This window comes from Pinus tabuliformis, chromosome 6 (assembly GCF_031772625.1).
Source record: "Pinus tabuliformis cultivar Carrire ecotype Pingquan chromosome 6, CPIR1, whole genome shotgun sequence".
NCBI classification, from domain to species: Eukaryota; Viridiplantae; Streptophyta; class Pinopsida; order Pinales; family Pinaceae; genus Pinus; species Pinus tabuliformis.
In genome coordinates this window covers 1,167,689,891-1,167,715,775 of record NC_142292.1, presented here as the reverse complement: position 1 = coordinate 1,167,715,775, position 25,885 = coordinate 1,167,689,891, and the positions used below count along the sequence as shown (strand labels likewise).

Sequence of the window (25,885 nt, the reverse complement as noted above, 5' to 3'; positions counted from 1 at the left end):
TAATCTTAAAGGTAAGTCAGGAGTACTCACCAGCGACTTAGGTAAGCGTAGCGATAATCCAACAAGTCGTCTATCAAATAATGAATGGCAGTAAACACCAATTAATAGGTAGTCATTCCCATGGGCTTAGTCATATGCACGTGTAATGAAATAGTCTTCAATAGTCTTCGCATGCAGTAAGAATATATAGTTGCAGTAGGAAGACCTAGTGGCAGTAGGAAGACCTAGTGGCGGTGGGAATATCTAGTTTGAATTATTTTCTAGCTAAGTAAGAAGTATGAATTATTTCATAGCGGTAGTAATAAATACCTAATACTCGGTTAAGTCCAGAATAGTAATAGGTATCGCTCATCAGGACAGGTAATAGGTATCGCTCAGGACAGTCCATACATAATCTCTTTCTCCGGCGGTGTCCAACATCAAAGAGTGAAAAGGCTGTCTCTTGATTGATCCAAGCTATAAAAGCTCCATCAAAGAGTGAAAAGGCTGTCTCTTGAAAGCTATAAAATCAAGAATCTGAGGTCTGTGGTCGTTGCAATTATCTGTGCAGTCCAATTAATAATCGGTATGTCCCACCTGCAGCACCGAGGAGAGAAAGCTTCCCTGGTCTGGTGTGAAGCCTCCGGTCAAATTGTCAATTTGTTGGTGAGTGGGGGCACTTTTGTTGTAGTGTTTGTTGTTGTTGAAGCCCGGACACCTAGGATAGACTGCATGGCATCCTTTATAGACTGGCTTGTGATGACTTGTTGGAGCGTGGAGATCGATCCATTATAACCTCTGCCTGGCCTAGTTGTTCTATATACGAGATATTCCACTACCCTTTAAGAGAAGATATGGATATGATAACGGCTTGCTTGCTGCCCTCCCACCCTCCGCAAGCAAGAAGTCATAAGCCAATGAATATTCACCCATCAGACGGATGAAACACGCAACTGCATATGAAATTGAAAAACTGGCCCTTCAACTCACATCCGCATAACACACATTGAATGCAGGGAATAGACATTAACAACCAACCAATGCCTGATCCACAACTGGCCTTCACAACCAAGAGAGAGATAGATCGAGGTGCGTTTAGCTCTTGTCCGCATCGGGCAAGGAGTGTTTAGGGGTGGGTTCCTAATAGGGCAATGATTCGCGGTCAAACCCGGTGTAATGCTTTCCTTCCTAACCTAGCCCCCTTCTGACACAGCTAATAAGGTACCAACAGGGAGGGAGTGTAATCCTAATGCTAGCTAATAGGGCAGGGCTAGGTATTTGCAAGCTTAAGCCCTTGCTGGAAGGATGTGTATCTTGATGTCTGTCTAGGTGATGGATGGATGGTTAGGAGGTAGGGCTAACTGCAGGGGGAGGGCTTAGGTGTTGCCCGGGTCAAGGAGGTGTTGCCCGCAGCCTTGAGCGATATTAGTTAGTAGGCTGTAGTTCCTCCCTCTTGTTTGGGGTAAAGCCCTAAGGTTTGGGGGCCGGGGAAGGTCTCTAGTCCCTCGTTCAATTTGGTCTCTTCTTCTCCTGCCTTTGCCCTTGGTGTCTCACCCACTTTTGCTCTTGGTGGTTCTAGGTCAATGAGGTCACCTGCCTTGACCTTTTTGGGTTATACATCTTAAACGCACTATGGATATCGATCTAGAATTGGATTTGAAACAACGAGATCTGCTACTCGAATTGCAACTGGAGAATCTATAACTGGATCGACTGCTTATGGTGCTGGATCGACTGAACCGCCTGAACCACCTGCTGCTAGGTCTACTAGTTCTAGGTATGGATCCACTACTGGTGCATCTGGTTATGGGTCTGGCTCTTTGGCTCGCTCTTAATAATCATAAGAATCTGGATCACGCTCTCGAGAAGCAAAAGTGAAAAAAGAGCATCTTGAATCGATACCGAATTGGTCATAAAGGTAGGTTGTCTTTACTGAAACATGGTCGTATAATCGCTTTTTGACAAACTCTGATATGGCTTTCTTTATTACTGGCTGGCTCTCTGGCTTCATGGGCAATGTGGTCTAGCTGTAGATCTGGCTTGCTACTGGCTTGATCTGTTGCTGGGCTGTAAGGACAGATGACCAACCTTTCTTATCCCGTCCCGCAGTAGAAATTGAATTACCGTCGTACTCTTCGGAGCTGAGCTCGATGTGGATGGCAGGGTGGTAGAAGGTACAGTCTCTTTACTTCTCAAGTTATACTCATTTGTTTCAATTTCCTTGCCCCCGGAGGGACAAGCGGCTTCGCACCTTAACATTAGCATCTCTTCCAGTTTGAGATTGAGTTCGAGCAGATTCAGTTCCTCGACCTCGTAACCTCGGCCGAGCCCCTCCGGGCCATATCTAGCTTATTTTGAACCAGCACCGAGAGCGAAGGCAGAGACAGGTGTAAGAACAGAGAAAGAAGCATTCTCACCAGATCGAGAGCCATAGTCCGCCGTTCCTGGAGGTGATGTTATAACATTGGCACGTGTTCAAAGAAGTAATGTTCCGAGATGAGCACGTGTTTCTACTAATGATTGATGCGGAGGCTAAGGCAAGAGCAATAGCAACAGAAGCAGAGGCAGGTGCGGTCGAAGATCCAGTTGATCGAGTCAAAGCAGCAGGAGAAGCAGAGGAGCAAGCAGTAGATGCAGTAGATCGAGTAGGAGATTCAGTGTTAGAAGCAGATCCACTAGCCGCAGGAAGGGAAGTATAGGTTCAAAAGCCAATTGCCCTTAAATCAGTTGATCTTATTGACCCAGAACTAGTCAATGTAAAAATGAAATATATATATAAGCAGTTGTTTACGGCAGATTGATGGTCGTTACAGCTTCTCAAGATTGATGGTAGGGAGTGGAATGATCAATTACTAAACGACTAAAACTAACTCCTTATCGGGGGGATTTCATAACTTACTACTGCTTTGGCTTTCACACCTAGCTCTCGAGAAGAGCGCCCGCGAATGCAGACTTGGCTTTCATACGACTTCCGGATAGCATTAAAGAACCAAACGCCACTATAGAGGTAGGGGATCCGAGACACTCTAATTAGTTGGTCTTTCATACAACCACCCATCAAGCAATCGCATGCTAATATCGATATTGAATACAACCGGTTTACCAGATTCATTTTCGTGCACCTTTTCAATAATTGAAATTAACAACCAACATAAATGCCAATCCGACCTTAAGGGAGATAGACATGATTGATTCTACGACCTATGTACACCAATACATCTTGACATAGCCGTTTTTGATAAAGAAATGCGGCCAACTATAGTTTTCCGGGGGTGGGGGTAGGGGCTAATCCATATCGTCTGCCCCTTAGAGAGAAGGTAAGATGGTCAGGTCTGCTGCTAGAGAGCGAAGTCTTTATCTGATCCATTGAATGTGTCCAATCGGTGCGCTAATGCTAATCCAACTGCTTACTATCTATAGGGGCATTTCCTAACAGATTACACGATTGACAACATGATATCCAAAACCTACCTTTCCCGACTCTACTGATTGACAATTTCCCATGCGAGATATAGTATTTATGGATGGTTGTTCCTAAAACCCGATAGATATCGACCACCCCTTCCCCCCCTTCGGAGTATGATATATTTTTTTATCCCCCGGCCTATGATGGGAAATAAACCAAACTATCCGAACCCGTGATTCCAGTCATTCTTTATATACGTAATTACGTAATGATGCGCAAGCAGGCTCGACTAAAAGGAGAGGACCTTTAGATGCCTACGTTTATGATGTTAGTTCCACTTATTGCTACACATGTACTCTTTACCACCCTTGCATAGGATCACAGACCAGAACTTATATATTCACGGGCTTTCAAACCAACCACTTGCTTCTGGAATCCTTAGTTGCTAAGCACTTTTACCTTTGCTTTACTGTGCCTACTTTATCAATGTTTGTGCAACGTAAGGGAGGCAATGAACCTTACTCACTCACCTCACTAACTGGGTACGTGGGAACAAAGAGAAAAAGTAACAATTGAGAATCCACCACCTGCTTCCTGGGCATGATCGGCAATCTAGTGAATGTCCCCCCTGCTGTTTAACCTCTCCCTCCTGGTCCGGAACCCCCCTAATTGGATTAGTCCCATTTGCTTATTTTCCCCTCCCAATGGTGGAATGAACCCGCACTAAAAACTACCTCCTTTCGCGGGCTTATTGGCAACGACATAAAGCTGCTGCCCGATTAGGCTCCTCCTTCCTATTAGGAGGCCTCTACGGATTAGTCCTCTTCCCTGTAGATTATAAGTAGGCCAGGCCAGCCTATGACTGCTGATTGACACCCATACAACTCTGAGCCCCTATAAAAAGCAATACAACTCAAAGTGAAACGTAAAGTGAAACGTATTGATCCTCTTGGGGGGACCTGGCTTCTTCAGAAAGGCGGTGAAAGGTAAGGAGGATTGCATAGATGAAAAATTACGGCAAGGACGTAGAGAAGATGCGATTCTCAAAAGTCTTAGGAAACATCACTATAGACTATACTGCCCGGATAGGCCTAGTTTCTCGGGTCTCTGTTGAAGGTGGTGACCCAGGTATGTGATATGGGTTCTCTAAGCAATGACCTTTCTCAATCTAATTTCTTCTCATTTCAGAGTTGGGGAAACATCCAACTAAACAGATTGTGTTTGTTGCACCAGGTAATGAATGCATGGAGAAGTTGTAAGTAAGGAGTTGGTGCACCTCATACTGAAGATTCATCCCTTGCATCATGAACTTATCTTCTTAATAATGAATGCATGAACTAAGATAGGGATCCTCTATTAAGTAAGGCTATGGGACTTACTCCACTCTTAAGGGTAGTTGGACTAAAGCCTGAAGAAGTCTCACATTACATAACTTGATTCTTGCAATAAGTGGAGAAGTCAAGCAACAACAACAATTCACCTCTTTCTTGGGGTGTATCGAGAACAGTTCACATCGAACTGCTGGACATGGTGGGTCACCTCAGTTCTATCCTCCTTCCTCTCGCTAAAGGTTAGAGCAGCATCCACGCTCAACCTCTAAGCCAAGGGGAAACGGGCTCACTATTGGCCTAACTCACCTCACCTGGTAGTGCCCCCCTATTGGTTGGGAAACCTCATCGCCCTATCGTTCTTCGTTGTGGAATATCGTTCATGTCCTATACCCTACCCTCTTGGTAGTGGAACCTCATGGTGGCCGTATCATTTGTGGAACCTCTATGGGAAAGCTCCATGTTAACAGGACTCATGCTGGATTAACGCCCGATGGAATTACCACGTACTCATGTTGGAGGAAGGCATGGCTCAGCTTGGCAGGTGAGATTGCTTGGCAGGTGAGAGGGCTTGTAGGTAGGAGCGTAATGACACATATCGATGCATTCATTCATTATATACGTAATTACGTCATTCGAGATAGGAACCATCAGATGCTTATTCAACTTGGGGCGAGATAGCGTAATTACATATATAATAACGGTGATAATACACCCTGCTTTGACTCATTCCCTCCTCTCCCGTTGGTCGAGTCACTAACGTACCTAATTGATAGCCCGGTGAAATGGTGGTAGTTATATATGAGCATGTGGTAGTTTAGGTTCAGTCAGTTCCTTGCACTAGGAAGCGCAAGCCCCTCCGGGACCTTTCCCGTTGGTCATTCTTTATATATGTCATTATGCCATCCCACTCTGATGAATGAGGGAGATGAAAAGCATATATGGGCATGCCCCCCTTAAGTTGAAGGGGGCCGATAGTTGATTTGAAGGGGGCCTTCAGTTGAAGGGAGAGCAAGCTCGACACCAACCTGGATAGATTGAAAGGGGAGCTGCTCGACCATAAGGGAGAGGAAGAATGGATCCTTTGCTCTGTCTCTTCGAGCCAGAGAAGAAAAAGGAGGGGCCCCAAAAGCCGCCATCAACTTGAAGAACTATAAGGCCGCCATCGACTCGGCCGAGGTTACGAGGTCGAGGGACTCGACTGAGTTTACGAAGGAGAGGAATTTACCACAATCAGATGAAGCCGTTGCTTTCGATTTCTGGTAGGATAGGCAGCTAGTTATAGTGTGATCTTGATCCAGTTGAAGAACCTTTCGGAGTGATCAGGTTTTCACGATCGAAGCGCGAAGAATGCATCGTATAATAACAGATATAGCAATTTAACCCCGAATGCCAAGGCAAATGATCGTCGATTTCAGATGATCGTTTCAGTGATTGGTTCGCTTCGATGTACCATCCGTCTTAGAGTCGGTCACCTTAGTAAGTATACTACTTGGCTACGGAGCTTTCAACCTTCGACCGTGAAGTTACCTAATTGATTGGGGCGCCGAATCTAGTGTTATTACATATATAACAAATGCGCCAAAGAAGCATTCGAAAGGGCAGTCTTTTATGCTCAAAATAGCATCATAATAAAAGAAAGCTCTTTAGTCCCGAAGGCCCTATATTTATGTAGGGTAGCCTAGCCCCGGGCACGTGACAGGCGGGCCAGCCAACACGCAGCTGGAGATAGAAAGCGATAGGGTTCCAGGTGGCGGTTGCCGGCGAGGAGGTCTTGAGCCCGGAAACATCTGGAACTTGGCGGTATGAGGTAGTTGGCGCGGAGGTCTTGAGTACAGGAGCAGCAGGTGACAGTACTAGCATTCGATTCTCCACCTCACGGGAATGATGGTCGCGGAAGGTGAAGAGAGTGGGAGGTACAGCCTCCGGTTCATTCGCATGAGAAGTATAGGGGATCGGTACAGCGGCACTCCAGAACAGTGTGGTAGCATTATGGCAAAGGGAGCGTTATCTCCTCCTGCAGACATTCGAAGGTTGATAGATGGTCTTGAGTTACAGTTTTCCTGCCTTCTCTGCAGCAACGGCTGGTCCCCTGGCATCCTGTGCATAGACTCAGCCGGCTGTAAGGATCTTTCATCTGCGGGTTTGGAGGCAATGATAACTCATCCGGGTTCGCAAGGAGGGCACAGAAGGTAAGGCGCTCGGGACGAGCAGAGACGTAAAGAGGGCGATGCACATAGCCTGATACTACATGAAGCATATCCCGGAGGACGTTCGCAAGGAAATAGAGGTTGCAGAGCTCGAAATCCATGGCGAAGGGAGTGTGGTGCCGGAGATTCGGAAGGTTGAAGAGTTCGAGGTCTGGGTAGTTAACCCAGGCAATACCAGGGCCCGCCTAGCTCTCTTTCATCGAGCACTCGACCTCTACTGGTCAATTAAGGTACTGCTAAGAAAGACAATGGCTGAAAGAGGTGAGGCCTATGCTTACATTCTGAGTCAGTTGGACCGTATGCAGAAGGAACTGACTCCCCTCAAGGATGTCCCCTATAATCTCAAGATGATTGAGGCCAAGCAGGGTCTCCTTGCAGACTTCGTCGGCGCCAAATGAAAAGTCTGCTCGATGCCAGTGACCCCGGCGAAGACCTGTTTCGTGGACTTGGACGCAGAGGAAGCTGAGGACGAAAAGCTGCAGCCTGGGGTGCCTCGGATGGATCCTACTTACTCGAGTTTTACTTGAGACCTGCCAAGCCCAAGGCAAGGGTACTAATCGAAGGACAGTTAGTTCGCACTCTCCAATCTCTCCAATTTACCAGTCGTTTGCGCGCGACCAAGGACGCCAGCACTAAGTGATATTTCTGCCTGGTTTTTCTCTCTGGTCATGAGGAGCCTACCCTCCGGACATGCCGATAAGGTCTGGACTAAAGCCTGTGAGTGTTTCTGGACTAATGAGGACTAATCTATGTCCTGGTTGGGCTAGCGATTCGTGAAGTGATGGTTCGTTCAGTGATTCTTTCCTGGTGCTGGTTCCTGGTCCTACTCCTGCTACCTTAGTTCGTTTGTTCCCCAGAGCATGTACAGTTAAGGAAGGGTTGAGTTAGCGACTGACGTTACCGCTAAAGACCCAGTACCCCTAGCAAACACTGACTCAATCACAAATTAGGCCTGCTCATTAGGCCAGTAAAAGAGACCTGGTTCCTGGTCCTGGATAACGAGTGATTCTTTCCAGCCAGCGTTAGATTTCTTATTTCCTTGGAGTCAGGGTGACAGAAGACTCCCTCGCCCTCTCTATGGTCGGGTAATGATTGAATGGGAACAAGCCTTAAGGAGATGAGATACGGGCTTGCTGAGAGGATATGAAAGGAGATAAAAGAATAATAATGTGGGAGATATACCTGAAGGTTTAGGGAAGGCAGGGCGGCAGCGGGCGGTATGTGTGGAGATGCTTATACTGTATCATTTGCCTGTGGGTGGTACGGTGTGCTCTTCTGGTGAGAATGCTTCTTTCCCTGTTCCTACACCTGTCTATGCCTTCGCTCTCGGTGCTGGTTCAAAATAAGCTAGATATGGCCCGGAGGGGCTCGGCCGAGGTTACGAGGTCGAGGAACTGAATCTGCTCGAACTCAATCTCAAACTGGAAGAGATGCCGTGGGCTATTAAACAGGATATGTATATGTATCTGTATTTTGCACTTAACCAGCTTCTGGCACCGGATTGGGATCTTTGCCAGGGGACTATGCACGTGGAATTGGATCTGTCACTCGAAGGTAAGCTGGTATTAGAGAAAATGCGACATGTGCTGCTTCTATCTCTGCTCTATTAGCTGCTTATGCCCATGCTTTGCTACGGATGCTTATAGATATCGACCGGGGAAACGAATCGCAACTCAATCTACAACAACTGGATATGGATCTGATCTAGGCGAGGAAGTGATGGCTCTTGATCTGCGATGAATGGAATGGATGGATCTAAATAAAGATCAACTGCCTTTCCCCCTTAATATGAAGAATATTATGAGCCAAGGATAGAAGAGCTAGCTGATTTATCTATGGACCTAAACATGCTTTTGAATCCTAAGGACAGCCAAGCTGAAGTTCCTGGCTCCTTTCACCCTGAATATGAGGGTTGACGGGTGAAAAAGAGTCTTTCTAAGCGAATAAGTGTGACCTCCTTATAGAAACGGGGTCTTCTTCGGCAGCTGAGCCGAGTACTGCCAGTGCTGCCTTACCAACTGCCCGGGCGCTTTGGCTGGGTTGCCATGCCGAAGTTAGGGCGGAGAAGAACGGGGATAAACGCGACCTTCCAACAGCAGAAGGCTAGGGCGGAATTAGAGGGCTAGGGCTATAAATTGATTCTTTAGCCGAGTTGTCTCTGAGACAACAAAGAGAAAGGTAGGTGCACAATGGGGTCCTTACTTTATATGCTGTAGGCGGGCTGGCTGTAGGTAGGCTGGCTGTAGGTAGGCTTAGAGCTCTGTTCGTTTCATCAGCTGGTCACTCTATGGCTGGTAAGACTGGTCACTCTATGGCTGGTAAGACTGGTCACTCTATGGCTGGTAAGACTGGTCACTCTATGGCTGATAAGGCTTATAAGGCTGGTCACTCTAGACAGCGTAAGATTTATAGTGTGGGCATTGGTGGGCTGGTAAACAACCTAAGCGTTAGGCTGGTAATCATCCATTGCTTCACGCTAACTAATGCTTCTATCGCTAGCTGCTCTCACCAATAGCTATTCTCGAGAGCTCTCTAACCTACAAGCAAGCAAGCAACCTTACCGGCATACAGAGATTGATTGAACCAACCAAGCAAGCAGGAGCACCAGCCAATCATGCTTAGCTATTGTATCGTCTCCTACCACTCGTACCACCAATAGCTAGTCCCAGAAACCAGAGCTAGTGCAAGCAAACGAACCTACCTACCTGAACTGATTCCACTCAACCAACCAGCCAACCTAGCTAGCTACTACATACCCTAACAATCAACCCCGCTTATGGATAGTGGATAGATATACAATCTTGTCTTGTCTTGTAAGGGCTTTCACGGCTCGTACTATCTGGCCTGATACCGGTTCAGTTAGGTATGGGCTGGTACGGTCCGGTTAGGTGAGGAGGAGAAATCACGACCAATTGCTTATCCAGTGAGGTATGGGCTTCTACCGGGCTTTACAGTGGGGGTTGTCAGGACCAGAGTCAAAACCCAGGGAGTCAGGACCAAGTATGAGTCAGGACATTGCTTGCTCTTTTCACCTTCCCATAGTGCCCAAGAGTACGTGCTAGTCCATGCCAAGTTGTCCCCGTGCCCAGTTGTCCGTACCCATAGTCCGTGACCAATAGTCCGTGTGTGCCAATTAGTACGTGCCAGTCGATCATAGCCAATCAGAGCTGCTCGAAGGTGCTGATAGTCGCTAGTCGTTGAATGAAGGTTTCGATACCCAGTTGTCATTGACGGGAGTACTTGTCTTTTCCCATTGTCGATAGCCGCTAGTCATACTCCCTAGTCTTAGTACCCAGTCATACTCCCTAGTATCTTAGCCAGTCGTCATTGCCGAGCTCAATACTACCACTTATAAGCAATAGGTGAATAGTGCTGACTTTCCCTAATCTAATCATAATTGAACATATCGTTTCTATCGTTCCTACTCTTTCCCACACCCAAACTCCTTCTCGTTGCACCAAAATGGAAGTCTGATTCAAACGACCGGGTACAGCATCACATTTGACACCTGAGGGAGGTACAGCCCAACTATGAAGTACATCAGCAGATGTTACAATCATACGTAGAGGAGTTTTGGCCGGTACAACCACTCGATTGTCCACTTCTAATAAACGTGATTGACCCAATTCTAAATCATCCTCTGGAATCGTATAACTGTCAAAAGTTGGTGACTGTTCATCGGAACTGTTATAGTCTGAATACTCATAAGGTTGGGTCGACGCCCAGCCCTTGTTCGGGTACATCCGCCTCCCCCCAAACTGTACTTGCAAGTTTCCCCGCAAAAAGCTCTCCACGCCTACCCTACCATTGACACTCGGGCAGTCTACTATTATCCAGTAAGGTGGTTCCCCCTCTCTCAGGTAAAGACCGTAAGACGTACGTGGATCGAAGGCCCTAATATATATTGACTCGTATGATTTCGTTGACTTTAGTTTCGCATAAAGATCAAGGTCCCGGAGGGGCTTGCGCTTCTGAGGGCAAGGAGATAAGTACTTGTCATATGGTGAGGGAGAGGAAGAATGGCTCGACCATCATAGCAGGGTTGGGTGTGTAAAGTCGCCGTAAAACGCACGCAAATGCCCTCTCCTCTCCCTATCAGTCGAGCACCTAAAGGTTCAATTTACTTATTGGCCCCCCCAAATTAAGTCAAAAAAAGGGTCGAGCCTGCTTACGCATCCTTATCAGTCGAGCCTGCTTACGCATCCTTTCAGACGAGATTCCACTCTCGATGCATGCCTCTGGAAAACTACCGCAACATAGGCTGGCTAAAGAGAGATAGATCGAGTAAGTGAATCGGTCTACATTGAATTATATATGTCATTACGATCTGAATCTCTATTTTATGAAGCCGCAACTACCATATGCTCATATATAACTACCACCATTTCACCATCAATTAGGCGGTTTATAGGATTCGCTCGAATCATCAATCATAATATCGTATACAAAGAGATATCTCATTCATGCATAATGACCAGCAGTCACTTACTCATTGTCTTGGTCGGCATTCATTATATACGTAATTACGTCATTCGAGATAGGAACCAGAATAGAATCACCCACCTCCTCTTTTCAATTTACTTATTGGGTGGGGGGCGCTGGTCGAGTCACTAACGTACCTCTCCTCTCCTCTCCTCTCCCTCTCCTCTCCCTCTCCTCTCCCTCTCCTCTCCCTCTCCTCTCGATGGCGGCCTTAACAGTCGAGTACCTAAAGGTCCTTATGGTCGAGTACCTCTCCTCTCCTCTCCCTTATGGTCGAGTACCTAAAGGTCCTTATCAGTCGAGTACCTAAAGGTCCTTATGGTCGAGTACCTAAAGGTCCTTATCAGTCGAGCCCCCTAAAGGGACGGAGTCACTCACTATTCATATGGTGAGGGTCCTCTCCTTAACAGTCGAGCCTGCTTACGCATCCTTATTAGTCGAGCGTGCTTACGCACCCTAAAGGTCCTCTCCTTAACAGTCGAGCCTGCTTACGCATCCTCTCCCTTGGGGTCGAGTACCTAAAGGTCCTCTCCTTAACAGTCGAGCCTGCTTGCGCATCCTCTCCCTTGGGGTCGAGTACCTAAAGGTCCTCTCCTTAACAGTCGAGCCTGCTTACGCATCCTCTCCCTTATGGTCGAGTACCTAAAGGTCCTCTCCTTAACAGTCGAGCCTGCTTACGCATCCTCTCCCTTGGGGTCGAGTACCTAAAGGTCCTCTCCTTAACAGTCGAGCCTGCTTACGCATCCTTAACAGTCGAGTACCTAAAGGTCCTTATGGTCGAGTACCTCTCCTCTCCTCTCCCTTATGGTCGAGTACCTAAAGGTCCTTATCAGTCGAGTACCTAAAGGTCCTTATGGTCGAGTACCTAAAGGTCCTTATCAGTCGAGCCCCCTAAAGGGACGGAGTCACTCACTATTCATATGGTGAGGGTCCTCTCCTTAACAGTCGAGCCTGCTTACGCATCCTTATTAGTCGAGCGTGCTTACGCACCCTAAAGGTCCTCTCCTTAACAGTCGAGCCTGCTTGCGCATCCTCTCCCTTGGGGTCGAGTACCTAAAGGTTCAATTTACTTATTGGCCCCCCCAAATTAAGTCAAAAAAAGGGTCGAGCCTGCTTACGCATCCTTAACAGTCGAGTACCTAAAGGTCCTTATGGTCGAGTACCTCTCCTCTCCTCTCCCTTATGGTCGAGTACCTAAAGGTCCTTATCAGTCGAGTACCTAAAGGTCCTTATGGTCGAGTACCTAAAGGTCCTTATCAGTCGAGCCCCCTAAAGGGACGGAGTCACTCACTATTCATATGGTGAGGGTCCTCTCCTTAACAGTCGAGCCTGCTTACGCATCCTTATTAGTCGAGCGTGCTTACGCACCCTAAAGGTCCTCTCCTTAACAGTCGAGCCTGCTTACGCATCCTCTCCCTTGGGGTCGAGTACCTAAAGGTCCTCTCCTTAACAGTCGAGCCTGCTTACGCATCCTTAACAGTCGAGTACCTAAAGGTCCTTATGGTCGAGTACCTCTCCTCTCCTCTCCCTTATGGTCGAGTACCTAAAGGTCCTTATCAGTCGAGTACCTAAAGGTCCTTATGGTCGAGTACCTAAAGGTCCTTATCAGTCGAGCCCCCTAAAGGGACGGAGTCACTCACTATTCATATGGTGAGGGTCCTCTCCTTAACAGTCGAGCCTGCTTACGCATCCTTATTAGTCGAGCGTGCTTACGCACCCTAAAGGTGATGGCGGCCTTAACAGTCGAGCCTGCTTACGCATCCTCTCCCTTGGGGTCGAGTACCTAAAGGTCCTTAACAGTCGAGTACCTAAAGGTCCTTATGGTCGAGCACCCTAAAGGGTCCTCTCCTTAACAGTCGAGCCTGCTTACGCATCCTTAACAGTCGAGCACCTAAAGGTCCTCTCCCTTATGGTCGAGCCTGCTTGCGCATCCTCTCCTTATCAGTCGAGCACCTAAAGGTCCTTATCAGTCGAGCGATGGCGGCCTTATTAGTAGAGCGTTCATTGGGTGGCCCCTCTCAAATAAGTAACTAAAAAAGTCACTTAACGTACCTCTCCCATAGGTCGAGAGTTCGACAGGCTCACCCTTTTTTTCCACTTTCAATTCCAAAATGAAAATTCCTAATCTCGATCGCCAAACTAGCAATATAACGCATTTTGATTTCATAAATTGGGCTTTGCAGGAAGAAAACCCGGCCGACCTTAACATTACCGATCGTCATGAAATGACCGGAAAAGACCAGAATCAGTCAGAAGGTAAGGTATGGAATACTCTTTCATCACTCCCTTCCTGGCTGGGTGCTTCTTGCTTGCTTACAGGTGACGTCTGCCTTTCTGGCTTTCATTCAGAAGCGTGCTTAAAGTCAGATAGCTTATCTTATGAATGAGCTTTCAGTGAGAGCTGATTATTTCTCTGATTATTTCTCTGATTAGCGGATTCATCATCTTGTTAAATCACTATAAGATTAAGGTTCTTAAAGATATTCAAGTGCTGAGCTATAAGCTGCTTCGCTTATGAATTCACTATCAGTCTGATAGTAGTCAGTCTCCCTTTTTCCTCGCTCGCTTCCAGTGCTTCTGTCTTCCGTGCTTTCCAGTCTGACTACTCTTTATGAACAAGAAACTCGAATTCAGTGATAGCGGATGAAAGGGTAACTTGTTACAGAGCATACACTTTCCTTAACCCTCCCTTCTTTATTGAATACAAGAATGGAACTACTCGCTATCATGAGGTATTGAAAATCCGTGCTTACTTGAGAATAACTCCACTCTATTGCTTGCCCGGAAGACAAGCTTCCCTCGCTTGCTTGGTAGCAGCTATCAGTTATAGCTTAGAGCTAGCCTTTACTTACTACTATCATCTCATGAATTCACGATAAGTCTTCAATTCAAGTGGGCGGACTCCCTTTCTTCTGGCTGGCAGGAATACTGGATCAGAGGAACTCTATTGCTTGGAATGAGCTAGCCTTTCTTACTTTACCACAAGACAACTCCCATTCTTGCTTGCTTGCCTTAAGGTGGTCGGTATCCCTAAGAGGATAGATAAGGTGACTGTTGTTAGATGATGGATTGCCTACCGGACTACTTCACTATAATGAATTCGCTCATAAGAGTCCCCTTGCTTCCAGTTAAAGCTATCGCTCGATGGCGGCCCTTTCTACCCTTCTTACGTAGAAAGTTAGGGCATGGTATGACTATGGCTTCTACCACTTAAGTATGGTTTGAAAGTTAGCTAGCTTCCTTATGGTTATGGTTAGGTCCTTACCTAGCTTCCTTAGCCATTCTCCTAGCCACTTCACTACCTTCCTTATGGTAGTTCATTACCTATCTCCCTAAATGTGGTGCTTCTTCTTTTTTCGTCTATATATAAAGTCTTTGGATCTTGCTTGAGAGAACACTTCCCTCCCAAATGACCCCCCCAAAAGACAGAAAAGATATATTGGGCAGGTGAAGGGAATCAAGGAGGAGAGTGAAGAGAATGGAAGGCTGTATATGAGCTTGGATTGTTGGAACGGGCTTGGGTAGGGAGCATTGGGTGAATAGCAGGGACAAAGGCGAGGGGCGGAGGCAGAGGGGCAAGTGAGGTGGTTGCCAGCCAGTAAGGCGTGGCTGGGTGAGAGCAGCTTGCAGATAGAAGAGCAGGGAAGAACCGGAGGGTCAACAATCCCATCCGCAATAGGAGCATCTGCTGTGGGCCAACTTGGTGAACGAACACTTGGTAAGCCGGACCATCCATCTAACCACTCAGAATCAATCCTGGGGCAATCAATGGGCCTGCTGAAGCTAGGCTTTGTGGTGAAGCATCATCCGCCATGGAGAGATCTTAAACGGGAAATGCTCTTGATTATGCCACCGACCCAGATGAACCACCTGACTGAACCATCTCGTTCTGCATCAGCCGCATGCATCTCGACGCCAAAACCTGACTCTGAATCGTAGGTTATCTCAGTCGATATTATCTCATTCACCTTCTTCAGCTGCAATGGTCGATATGTATACAATGGGTCATATTTCTGTTATTAAAAACATGGATTGGCTGCTACATCCGCATCTTCTTCCTTCGAAGTCACTGCAAACCTTTTATAAACAGGATATAAACCTTTCGCAATAGACTTTACCTTTGGTGAATACGGAGGTACTTAAGTGGGGGTCATATGGGTCAGATAGGTCAACGAGAGATACTGTAGCTGCTACTGCTGCTGGGTTGTATCATTCAAAAAGAAGGCCGGTCCACTTGTTCCACTTATTCCTAGTGACCTGAAAAAACGGGCAGAGGACGGCTCGACTGACAAGGATAGGAACTATGAAATTGGAATTGACTGCGGGTTTCTCCGAAGCAGATCTAGCCACTACAGCAGATGAAGTATTCCGATCTTGACTTATTCATATAAAAGGTGGTAGGGCCTATGGTTCGTAACTGAAGCCAACAACACCTGACTCGGGTATAACTTATGATTCCGGATCATCTAAAGCCACTGGAGCGACTTGAACTGCTGATCAAAAAAACACTTGCGCTCTTTGCAGCAACGGTCATGGGTTCAAGTGTAAATGAGAAATAGATACTGACTCTCACTTGCTAATCATTCTTCCCATCGCTACTCACTCTACTATGCTAACTATCCTTCTTCCCATCACTTACTTCCACTCACCCTCTGAAAGCATTCTTCCATTCATCGCTTCGCTCACACACTCACTATCACTTGCTAAATCAAGAATACTACGATCTATACTCACTTGGGATGGAACACACTCGCTTAGTTTATACGTATTGATTTGAGGCAATTCACCCTCATAGAGCCACTTATATGTTCAGGTCAATAAGGCATGTGAGATAGTTCAGTTCACTCCGTTCAAAAAGTTTCATTGAGTTATTGCTTTGGTTTAGGTCACTTGCTAGACCATTTGTTCGTGGACAATGGATCCGGTTATCGATGGTACGAGAAGCAGTAGACGGTGATATGGCTTAGTTCGAAGGCTATAGCGATGGATACTTGGTATGATTCCCTCCTCCCGATAGGGAGTAATCAAGGTTCAGCTTTAGAATCAGTCAAGGTAGGCAGGTAAGGTAGCTTATATGGTGAAATTCGTTTTCGAAAAGTTGTGATGTAAGGGTTATAACCTAGATTCGGTGATATATGGTGTTATAGAGACTAGCTATTGCCCGTTCAGTAGGCTAGCGATAGAAGGAGTCGTCGGGTCGTTTCTTCTTTCCATAATTCCTCTCCCTTAATTGATCGAATCATGAAGGTCCGGAGGTCTTGCGCTTCCGATAGGTAAACTATCTGAAAGGGCCTATTTATTCATTCATGAAAAAATCCAACTAAAGTTCCCCGATGAGTGATTTTCTCTTGGACCCGCTAAAGATGCTTTTTCTTTAATAAAGAGTATATAATGAGAAGTGTTTCCTTATTATTTCCACCCGAACATTTTGCCTGCCCCGAGCAAAGTAGGCCATCGGTCGATCAGCAGGTATACTCCGGGGCTTAAGGGTAACATGGGTGAACATGGGGCAATCAGATCAATATATTGGTAACACGGGCTATCGGTGAAAAGCTGTTGGGAACGTCTGTTGGTAACTTGGGAACCTCGCGTAGAAGCCATTCACTGCACATAGCCTCGACCGGGGCAAATAGATGAAAAAGGATTTTCATCCATGTTATTCACTCCCTTCCCCACCCACGTTCTAGGCAACTAATTTCTAGCAAAAAACAAATCTAGCCATAGTCTTCATTTTGGGTAAACAGTTTCTTGACCAGCAGCCTTTGTGTTCGACCAGCTCTCCTCGGTGTATTTCTTTGTAAAGGCATGGGTTTCTTTCTTTTGTCGAGCCTCAATCAACGACATTCTGCCCGTAGGTAACCTTCCTGGGCCTATTTCATAAAGAATCAAATTCACTAAAGTGTTCCGATGATGCATTTGACTCCCTGGCCCCCCCAACCCAAGAAGGACAGTATTATTAATAAATAATGTGAAATGAGGACCCGAAGGGCGCTCTCCCGAGGTACGCCCCCCCCCACCCGATAAGTAACTTAGGCGTTTTGGTGAATTCATTTCAAAGCGATCAAATTGTCTGCTCCGATCCGGGTAGCCAAGCCCGAGTATCCGAGTCGAGTAGCCCAACCGAGTCCGAGTATCCAAGCGCGGCATCCTCCCAGCCTTTTCTTCCAGTAGCTAAGACCAGCCCCGCGCATGAGCCCAACAGGGCAGCCAAGTATGAAATCCAAGTATCTGAGTAACCAAGCCAAGTAGTGAATCCGAGTATCCAAGGCGTAGTAACCGTCCCCGCGGTTAAGGGTGGAGGGCTGAGGTTCGGTCGAATCATAGAGAAAGATCCCGAAATACCAAACTTCAGTAATAAGAAATCATTTTTAGATGCCCCGATTACTTACGGGGCCGCCTGGTACCGCAAAAAAAGTAGATTGAACAAAAAGAAAATAGCGAATGAGAGTGTTTTTGAATCTGAGCCAACACGACTTCTTTGTGCCTGCTCCCAACGTTGTTGCTTAAGCTGGTAGCCGCGTATTAACTTGAATAAGTCCCCTTTCAAGGTATAGGTGCGGTAACTTGCATTATATCTATGAGATTATTCAAAGCGGTACATAGATCAAGTGCATATAAACCAGGCTCTCCTATTGGCATCCTGTCAATGCCCCTCCTCCCTGTGTCACCCAACTATGTCAAAACTTGAATCACTTGGAGCACCTGTAGCACTTATAGCACCTGTAGCAAAACTTAGAGCAGCAACACCTGGGGAATCCCGGAGAGCAGCAACACCTGGGAATGAAGGCATCCCGGAGAGAAACATCATGAAAAGGTATAGCTCATTTCACCTTTCGTTTGTTTCAAAATCCCGGTCAAACGCTTCCTTCCGAAAGCAAGCGGATCTGGCTTTCGATTTCATGGTGTGTAAAGCTTCTTGAGCAGCACCAATAGCATCATGGATGTGTCGGTTGTCTAAGAAGCCGAATTTTTTAGATGAGATGGGCTTGAGTCGAGCAGCTATAACCTTGGATATGATATTGTCAATACAATTGCAAAATGAAATGGGGCGGTAGTGTTCAAACCCAGTTGTGTTCCCATCCTTTGGGATGTTGGCAATCAAAGTGGTATTGAAAGGAGCATGTATTTGACCTAATCTTCAGGAATCTTCCGCTATCGTAAGAAGGTCTTCGACAATAAGGTCCCAGAAACCCCGGTAGAACTCTACTGTCCAACCGTCAGGTCCTAGGGATTCCCCTGCTTGAAAGGAATGTAGGGTGTTGAGCAGCCCCTCCTTCGTGATTGGTCTCATAAGAGCTTCATTTTGTATATCACTCAGCCAACCATCAAAGAATGTGGGCGTGGCCATGATGTCTCTGAGATTTTTGATGTCTCTGAGATTTTCACGGATGAAATAGTTTTCATTCTTATTTGGGGATTATAAGTCAATTACGAGCACAGCATATTCACTTATCTAACTCTCTATACGAGCTAGTTAGTATCGTATAAAAGGCTAAGGCCATGTTAGTTATAATCTGAGTACTACGTAAGTATACTACTGTACGCAGTAGACTATCATAAGTAATAATAAAGTAAGCAGGAGAGGCTTAAAGAGTACGGTGGCATGCTTCTTAGCACTACAGTAGTTTGCTTCTTAACACTATTAGTGGTACAGCAGTCTACTTCCAAGAGGATACTACCAAGAGTACCGCACTCTAATTACACGAAAGGCATGACAACCAGTAATAGTAGTCTATGATTGGGTAAAGAATATGGTAACTATGACTAATAAGATGAATTATACTATAGAAGTATATAACATAAACTATTACGTAGTCCTTAAGTAATACCGTACCACTGTGCAACTCTAATACCTACTACTAGCTTGAGCACTATGACACATAAGCGGCTTACTTAACCGTTATTAGTGTGTAGGATTATACTTATGGAGTAGGATTATTTACTTATATCGAGTGAATAGTCACTTATACTATCTAGGCTAACTCGAGTATGCTTCTAGTAAGGTTTACTTATGATATAGTATGTAAGCAATCATGGTAATAGACATATTATTTAACGACTCTTCACTTCTATAGTTTGACTCGTATACTGTATTTGGACTACTTTATTATGCAGAAATTAGACTCGTGGTTTATGAAATCAGGCTCGTGAACAGGTAAAAGGTTCACTAGACGAGTATCCAGTATGAGCCATTAGACTATTATTTCCATAGTGATACTTGAGTTTCATCATAGAATAGTCAACCATAAAGCTTATCACATGATTCACGTAGTACTCTGGTATATTTACTGTGTGAGCTCTAATGGTAAAATATTGGTATCATGAGGTAGTTAAAGTCTAATATATGCAGGTAAAAGAGCCGTAATACTATTCAGTTGCTTACTCGTTGATCAAAGTTATAGTTTCAGCTTGCTTAGTCACTCTAGCATAATTATGAATTAGAGTAGTACAAACCACTAACTTGACTAGTATTGTTTCAGACAATGGGCAACTTAATTAAGCTTGCACTAGCTATTAACCTCTTTTTTCCAGATAACCTGCTAATTAACATGGTTTGCGATTAAGAAAATAGTCATGCTTATCTACTAGTAACCACTTCATGGCTAAGTGCCGTAGTCATTATACTCCTAACACATAGTACCTTTTTGACACCTCGTAAGCTAGATGGTAAGTAAACCACGAGGCTAATGAATATATGGCACTAATTACGGATATGCTCGTGGTGCTAAGAGTAAATCAACTGCTATATCGTAGTCTCTTTTCAAAACGCTTAATCCGCTAGAATGGTTCACAATACATGGATATCACTCCCAGCTTAGTGATTACGTCTGCCTACTGCGATTAGAAATTCCGAGCTATTAATGAAATAGGCTCGTAAATGCATTAACCATGGTCGTAGTTAGACCAGAGGCTAAGGTTATCTACATGTTATGTTAACCATCTGGCCTATGTTATGAATAGCATGCTATTGTCCATACATAAGGGTATGACGGGTAATAGATATCTGAGTATTTCTGCTTGTTGTCAGGTTAACAATGGCTAGTATGCACGACCTTTCTGTAACCCTATGCTTGCCTGAATTACGAGCCGGTAATACGAGATCATTGTATCATGTCTATTCAGCGTGCCATTTAAGCCCTTATTACAGCAGGAATTTCATTATCTTCCCCCTTGCTTCCGAGCACACAATAGCTGCAGTACATTGATATGTTGTGTCAGCCTGAAGCAGATGGCAGATGGGGTAATTGGCTCACCAAGATCCAAATAGATTATATGGTGATCAAACCCACCAAGTTAATAAAGGGCCAAGATAATAAGCGGCTTATTCAGATTATTAAGCGGAAGAATGAAGAGATCGCTAGACTGGAGGAGAAACTAGGTCAAACTACTAAGCTACCTACTCAGGACACCCATAAGCCTAAAGAGCCTTCCTGGTGGAAGGATAAGGAAAGGATGGATAATAGGAATAAGCCGAAGAAGCCTCCTGGGTCGAAGGGACGGAGTCACTCACTATTCATATGGTGAGGGTTACCATAATTGGGCTGTTTATAAGCCTCCTGGGTCGAAGGGACGGAGTCACTCACTATTCATATGGTGAGGGTTACCATAATGGGAAGATTTATAAGCCTCCTCCGTAAGTAGCTTGGTTGCTAGATACGGCGTAGTTAGTTATATATGAGCATGTGGTAGTTGCGGTAGAGATAGAGATGTGCACCTCGGCGAGATGGCGTAATGACATATATAATTCATTCATGCATAATGACATAGAGAATATATGCTTTGGCGGAGGTTTTCACAGATTTCGATGGCGGCCCGGTGGTCGAGCGATAAATCCCTCACCATTAGATTGTCTTAGTATAGATAGATGAACTACTCGCGCTCTGTAGGATTTGAACCCACGACATCAGGTTTTGGAGACCTACGTTCTACCGAACTGAACTAAAAGCGCGGCGCTTCCTCTCCCGGTGGTCGAGCAACTAAAGTTCCTCTCCTTATCAGTCGAGCCCCCTGTCGGGTCCTTGCACTAGGAAGCGCAAGCCCCTCCGGGTCCTTGCTTTCCTAACGTCAAGCAAGCAAGAAATTCCTCTCCTCTCCCTCTCCTCTCCCTTATGGTCGAGTACCTCTCCTCTCCTCTCCCTTATGGTCGAGTACCTAAAGGTCCTTATCAGTCGAGCCCCCTAAAGGGACGGAGTCACTCACTATTCATATGGTGAGGGTCCTCTCCTTAACAGTCGAGCCTGCTTACGCATCCTTATTAGTCGAGCGTGCTTACGCACCCTAAAGGTGATGGCGGCCTTAACAGTCGAGCCTGCTTGCGCATCCTCTCCCTTGGGGTCGAGTACCTCTCCTCTCCTCTCCCTTATGGTCGAGTACCTAAAGGTCCTTATCAGTCGAGCCCCCTAAAGGGACGGAGTCACTCACTATTCATATGGTGAGGGTCCTCTCCTTAACAGTCGAGCCTGCTTACGCATCCTTATTAGTCGAGCGTGCTTACGCACCCTAAAGGTGATGGCGGCCTTAACAGTCGAGCCTGCTTGCGCATCCTCTCCCTTGGGGTCGAGTACCTCTCCTTATTAGTCGAGCGTGCTTACGCACCCTAAAGGTCCTCTCCCTATGGTCGAGCCTGCTTACGCATCCTTAACAGTCGAGCACCTAAAGGTCCTAATGGTCGAGCACCTAAAGGTCCTTATCAGTCGAGCCCCCTGTCGGGTCCTTGCCCGGTGCGGGACAAGTAAGAAATTCCTCTCCTCTCCCTCTCCTCTCCCTATGGTCGAGTACCTCTCCTCTCCTCTCCCTCTCCTCTCCCTTATGGTCGAGTACCTAAAGGTCCTTAACAGTCGAGTACCTAAAGGTCCTTATGGTCGAGTACCTAAAGGTCCTTATCAGTCGAGCCCCCTAAAGGGACGGAGTCACTCACTATTCATATGGTGAGGGTCCTCTCCTTAACAGTCGAGCCTGCTTACGCATCCTTATTAGTCGAGCGTGCTTACGCACCCTAAAGGTGATGGCGGCCTTAACAGTCGAGCCTGCTTGCGCATCCTCTCCCTTGGGGTCGAGTACCTAAAGGTCCTTAATAGTCGAGTACCTAAAGGTCCTATGGTCGAGCCCCCTAAAGGGTCCTTAACAGTCGAGCGTTCGTACCTCACCCTATTCGATCGAGAGAGCGTGAATGCATATATTATATATGTCATTATGCCATGAATGATAGATCGATTTCTTCCCCTCAATTCAAAAGGCTGGTCGATGAACCAAGGTCCCGGAGGGGCTTGCGCTTCCTAGTGCAAGGGCCTGTTCTCGCTTGCTGGTTGAACCCGAGGCTTGACGAAATCACTCGAAGCTGGTCGAAAACGAGGGCTGGTCAATTAACCGAGCGAGGGCTGGTCAACCAAAGCGTAATGAAATCTCTCATATCGGTTTCTGAATGAGGGAGATTCCGAGCATATATTATATATGTCATTCCCCATGAAGCCTTCCATATCGTGGACCTATATCGTGGACCTCTAGCTCCCATATATATCCCTAAAAATTGATTGAATTTACTTATTGGGTGGGGGGGTGGCGGAGGTTTTCACATATTTCCCTACTATTATAGCATTTTCAGGATGCACAAGCAGGCTCGACTGATAAGGATGCGTAAGCAGGCTCGACTGTTAAGGAGAGGACCCTCACCATATGAATAGTGAGTGACTCCGTCCCTTTAGGGGGCTCGACTGTTAAGGAGAGGAGAGGAGGCGGAGGTTTCACAGCTTTCAAATGGCAACAAGGAGATTCGAGTTGAGTTCCCTTCTCTTAGAATGGTTTTATTCACGTCGCTTTCAAAGTAAGGGTAAGGGCCCCTTTTAGAACGGGAATCTCGTATCTCCGGAAGTTGTATCAACCCGAAACTATAGAAGTGGGCACATCACATTACACAAAAAGGGGGAAGTGGCCTTTTCGATCATGCAAGCCTGGCCTTAAATAATAAGAATAGGGGGCGAACACCCCTTAAATCAAAATAGTAGGCAGCTTCATATTCCTATCCTGTTCGGTGCATTCCATTCCAACCCGGCCAGGGTTGATTCAATTTCTCTTGATCCAGCCTTCGCAGAACCATTTGTTGATCCAGTCGATGAAGCAAAGGCAGGAGCACAGCCAGGATCAGAAGCAAAGATCCCATTACCATAGCCAGATCGAGAGCCATATGTCATACGAAAGTCATATGTCATACGAAAGCCATGTATGTTCAGCATAGCGCCAAACAGGCTAAGCGTGAAACACAGGCTAAGCGACCCAAGGTATTAAGTGTAAGCGGGTTCTTAGGACCACTATAGGCGGAAGAAAAGCCCATAGCAATAGAAAGCAGGACAGCCAATCGCCAACCTCCATCCAAGCACAGCCTATAAGAGCAGCCCCAAGGTAAGACTAGTCAGAACTAGCTGCTGCTACCAACACGAATGTGATAAGACCAGTTTCCCATCCATCAGAAGCATAGGAGGTAGAGCTAGTTTACTTTGTTTACCCGGAATCAGTGAATGCGCCAGTTTATGGTGCCAGTGAAGCAGCACCCGTTTCAGTTCGAAAGCTAGTAGTTTCAGATCCTTCCGTTCGAGAGTAAGAGGCGGCTAGAGCATATAGGCACAGGTGGTCGGGGCAAAGGCGGATACAGATGCAGCAAAGTCAGTATACAAGGTAGAAACAGAACCATTTGACCCCGAAGTTTGGGTTTTATATCCCATTTTAGGTGCGAATACAAATCCACACCCTCCAGTAGCAAAGAGACGGGTAGCATAGGCATATTTAGATTGATACCCGGTATAAGTACCAGTTATTTAGCAAGGCACTCGTCGATAGCCATTCACCTGCTCGTCCAAATCTTTGCTTTGTGCCGCACATGACCCAGTAGCCATTTCTGAGTCCATCTATGCAAGGCCAAGTAGCAGTAGAGTGACCCACCTATTGGAGACAGAACAAGCGCGGGTCGATCCCCTTCTTCCAGCTAATTGGATTAGGTGTTTCGGTTCGCCAAGTCCCGTTCCGAAAGTCCAACATCCAGAAAGGAAAAGGGCTAACCTGCTTGGATACGCGATTGAACATGGTATCCCTTTCACCCGTCCCTCCCTTCACTTCATTCATGCTGGAGCATCCAAGTGAATCGTTCCAAAGCAGGTGGACTGAGCGGGCCAGAGCAAATCATTGATCGGTCCAATGGCCTTAATCAATCCCGAAACTACTCGACATCTATATACGTATATAGTGCTGGAGCGGAAGGCCCGCTATGGACCTGAATGTGAAATGCCTGGGCAATAACTTGAATGAGTAGGCGGTATAACAATGGCTGGAGGCAGGCGGATGAAAGCTAGGACTCAAATCCGCTTCGGTATTCTTCGAAGGGGCTGGTTGGCATCTCGTTCCCGATAATGGTGATACCCGGGTGGGCTCGGAGCTCACGGCTTGCCAAGCCAGCCCTAGTTTCTTCAACACCAGTTGATGTCTTAATGACACTCTCTTTTTCCGCCGTCGCATTCATTTTCCTTCTTTTAGAAGAACTTGGCTCGCCATTATATTGATACGGGTCTTAGCGCCAAATCGATTTAGTGATCGTCTTAGTCATACCTGTCGGTCGATGATTCCTTACCTACCCAGATAGTTGAAGTCCGGTTGATGATTCCGATCTCACTTACCCACCTGAAATTTTTGATATTGTCATTGTATCCGCAGTAGTTCAATACCTCTCGTCACCCCTTTTTCATACTGGTTCTTGCTCATACGGGGAACAGGGAGCGTATCTATTTCGGGGGGCCAGACCAAGCACTTTCTATTCGGAAAGCTGTTTTCTTCATGAAGGAAAGGCTCCTAATAGCTATAGCTGTAGCCCACATTAGCGCTTTACCCCTCTCCCTGGTGTTCGGTAGGCATCCCGATTATATACGTTTCATGATGGTAACACATTCCAAGCTAGTTGTTATTATATCTTATATAGATGTATATCTATATATAATCACTTGGACCCGCACCTCGTGCTAGTTCGTGCGCTGGTAAACATACCGACCTCCATAGGCAGATGATGCCCTTTTCAGAAGCTTTTTTCCACCCTTTGAACGCTAAGCTATCTCTCTTAACCACAGCTACTTATCGCGCTTTCTTTTCATTTGGTGCTTCAGACCTTTCAGAGCCTTTTTACAACCGAGTCTTCGTCCCACCTCTCGCAAGTATTGGTGCCAGCTCTGAAAAGCTCCTGTACATCCGGTGGCCGCTACAAAAATACCTGTACTACATAATGAATTAATTAAGCCTACACCTTGAGAGAATAGCTCCTGTACTTATTTAGTGGCTGCATCTGAGTTACCTGTGCAACAGAATTAGTTCTACTTACGCATGCTTAACCCTACTAAGTGAGGTTTCAACCTTCTAAGAAAGAAAAGAAAGTGACTGGGCTTATTATCTTGAAACCGGAGCTCGTGCTGCTATTAGGGGTTCTCAGCCCTACCAAGCTATAGTGC

At 46.2% G+C, this 25,885-nt stretch overlaps 1 long non-coding RNA gene across 1 annotated transcript; it reads left to right on the top strand.

Moving 5' to 3' along the window:
• Window positions 1-11,264: 11,264 nt before the first annotated feature.
• Window positions 11,265-12,964, top strand: LOC149262944 (uncharacterized). The gene is made up of 4 exons (XR_016259215.1): window positions 11,265-11,692; window positions 11,742-12,227; window positions 12,277-12,605; window positions 12,655-12,964. It is a non-coding gene; the product is annotated as an uncharacterized LOC149262944 (long non-coding RNA).
• Window positions 12,965-25,885: the final 12,921 nt, after the last annotated feature.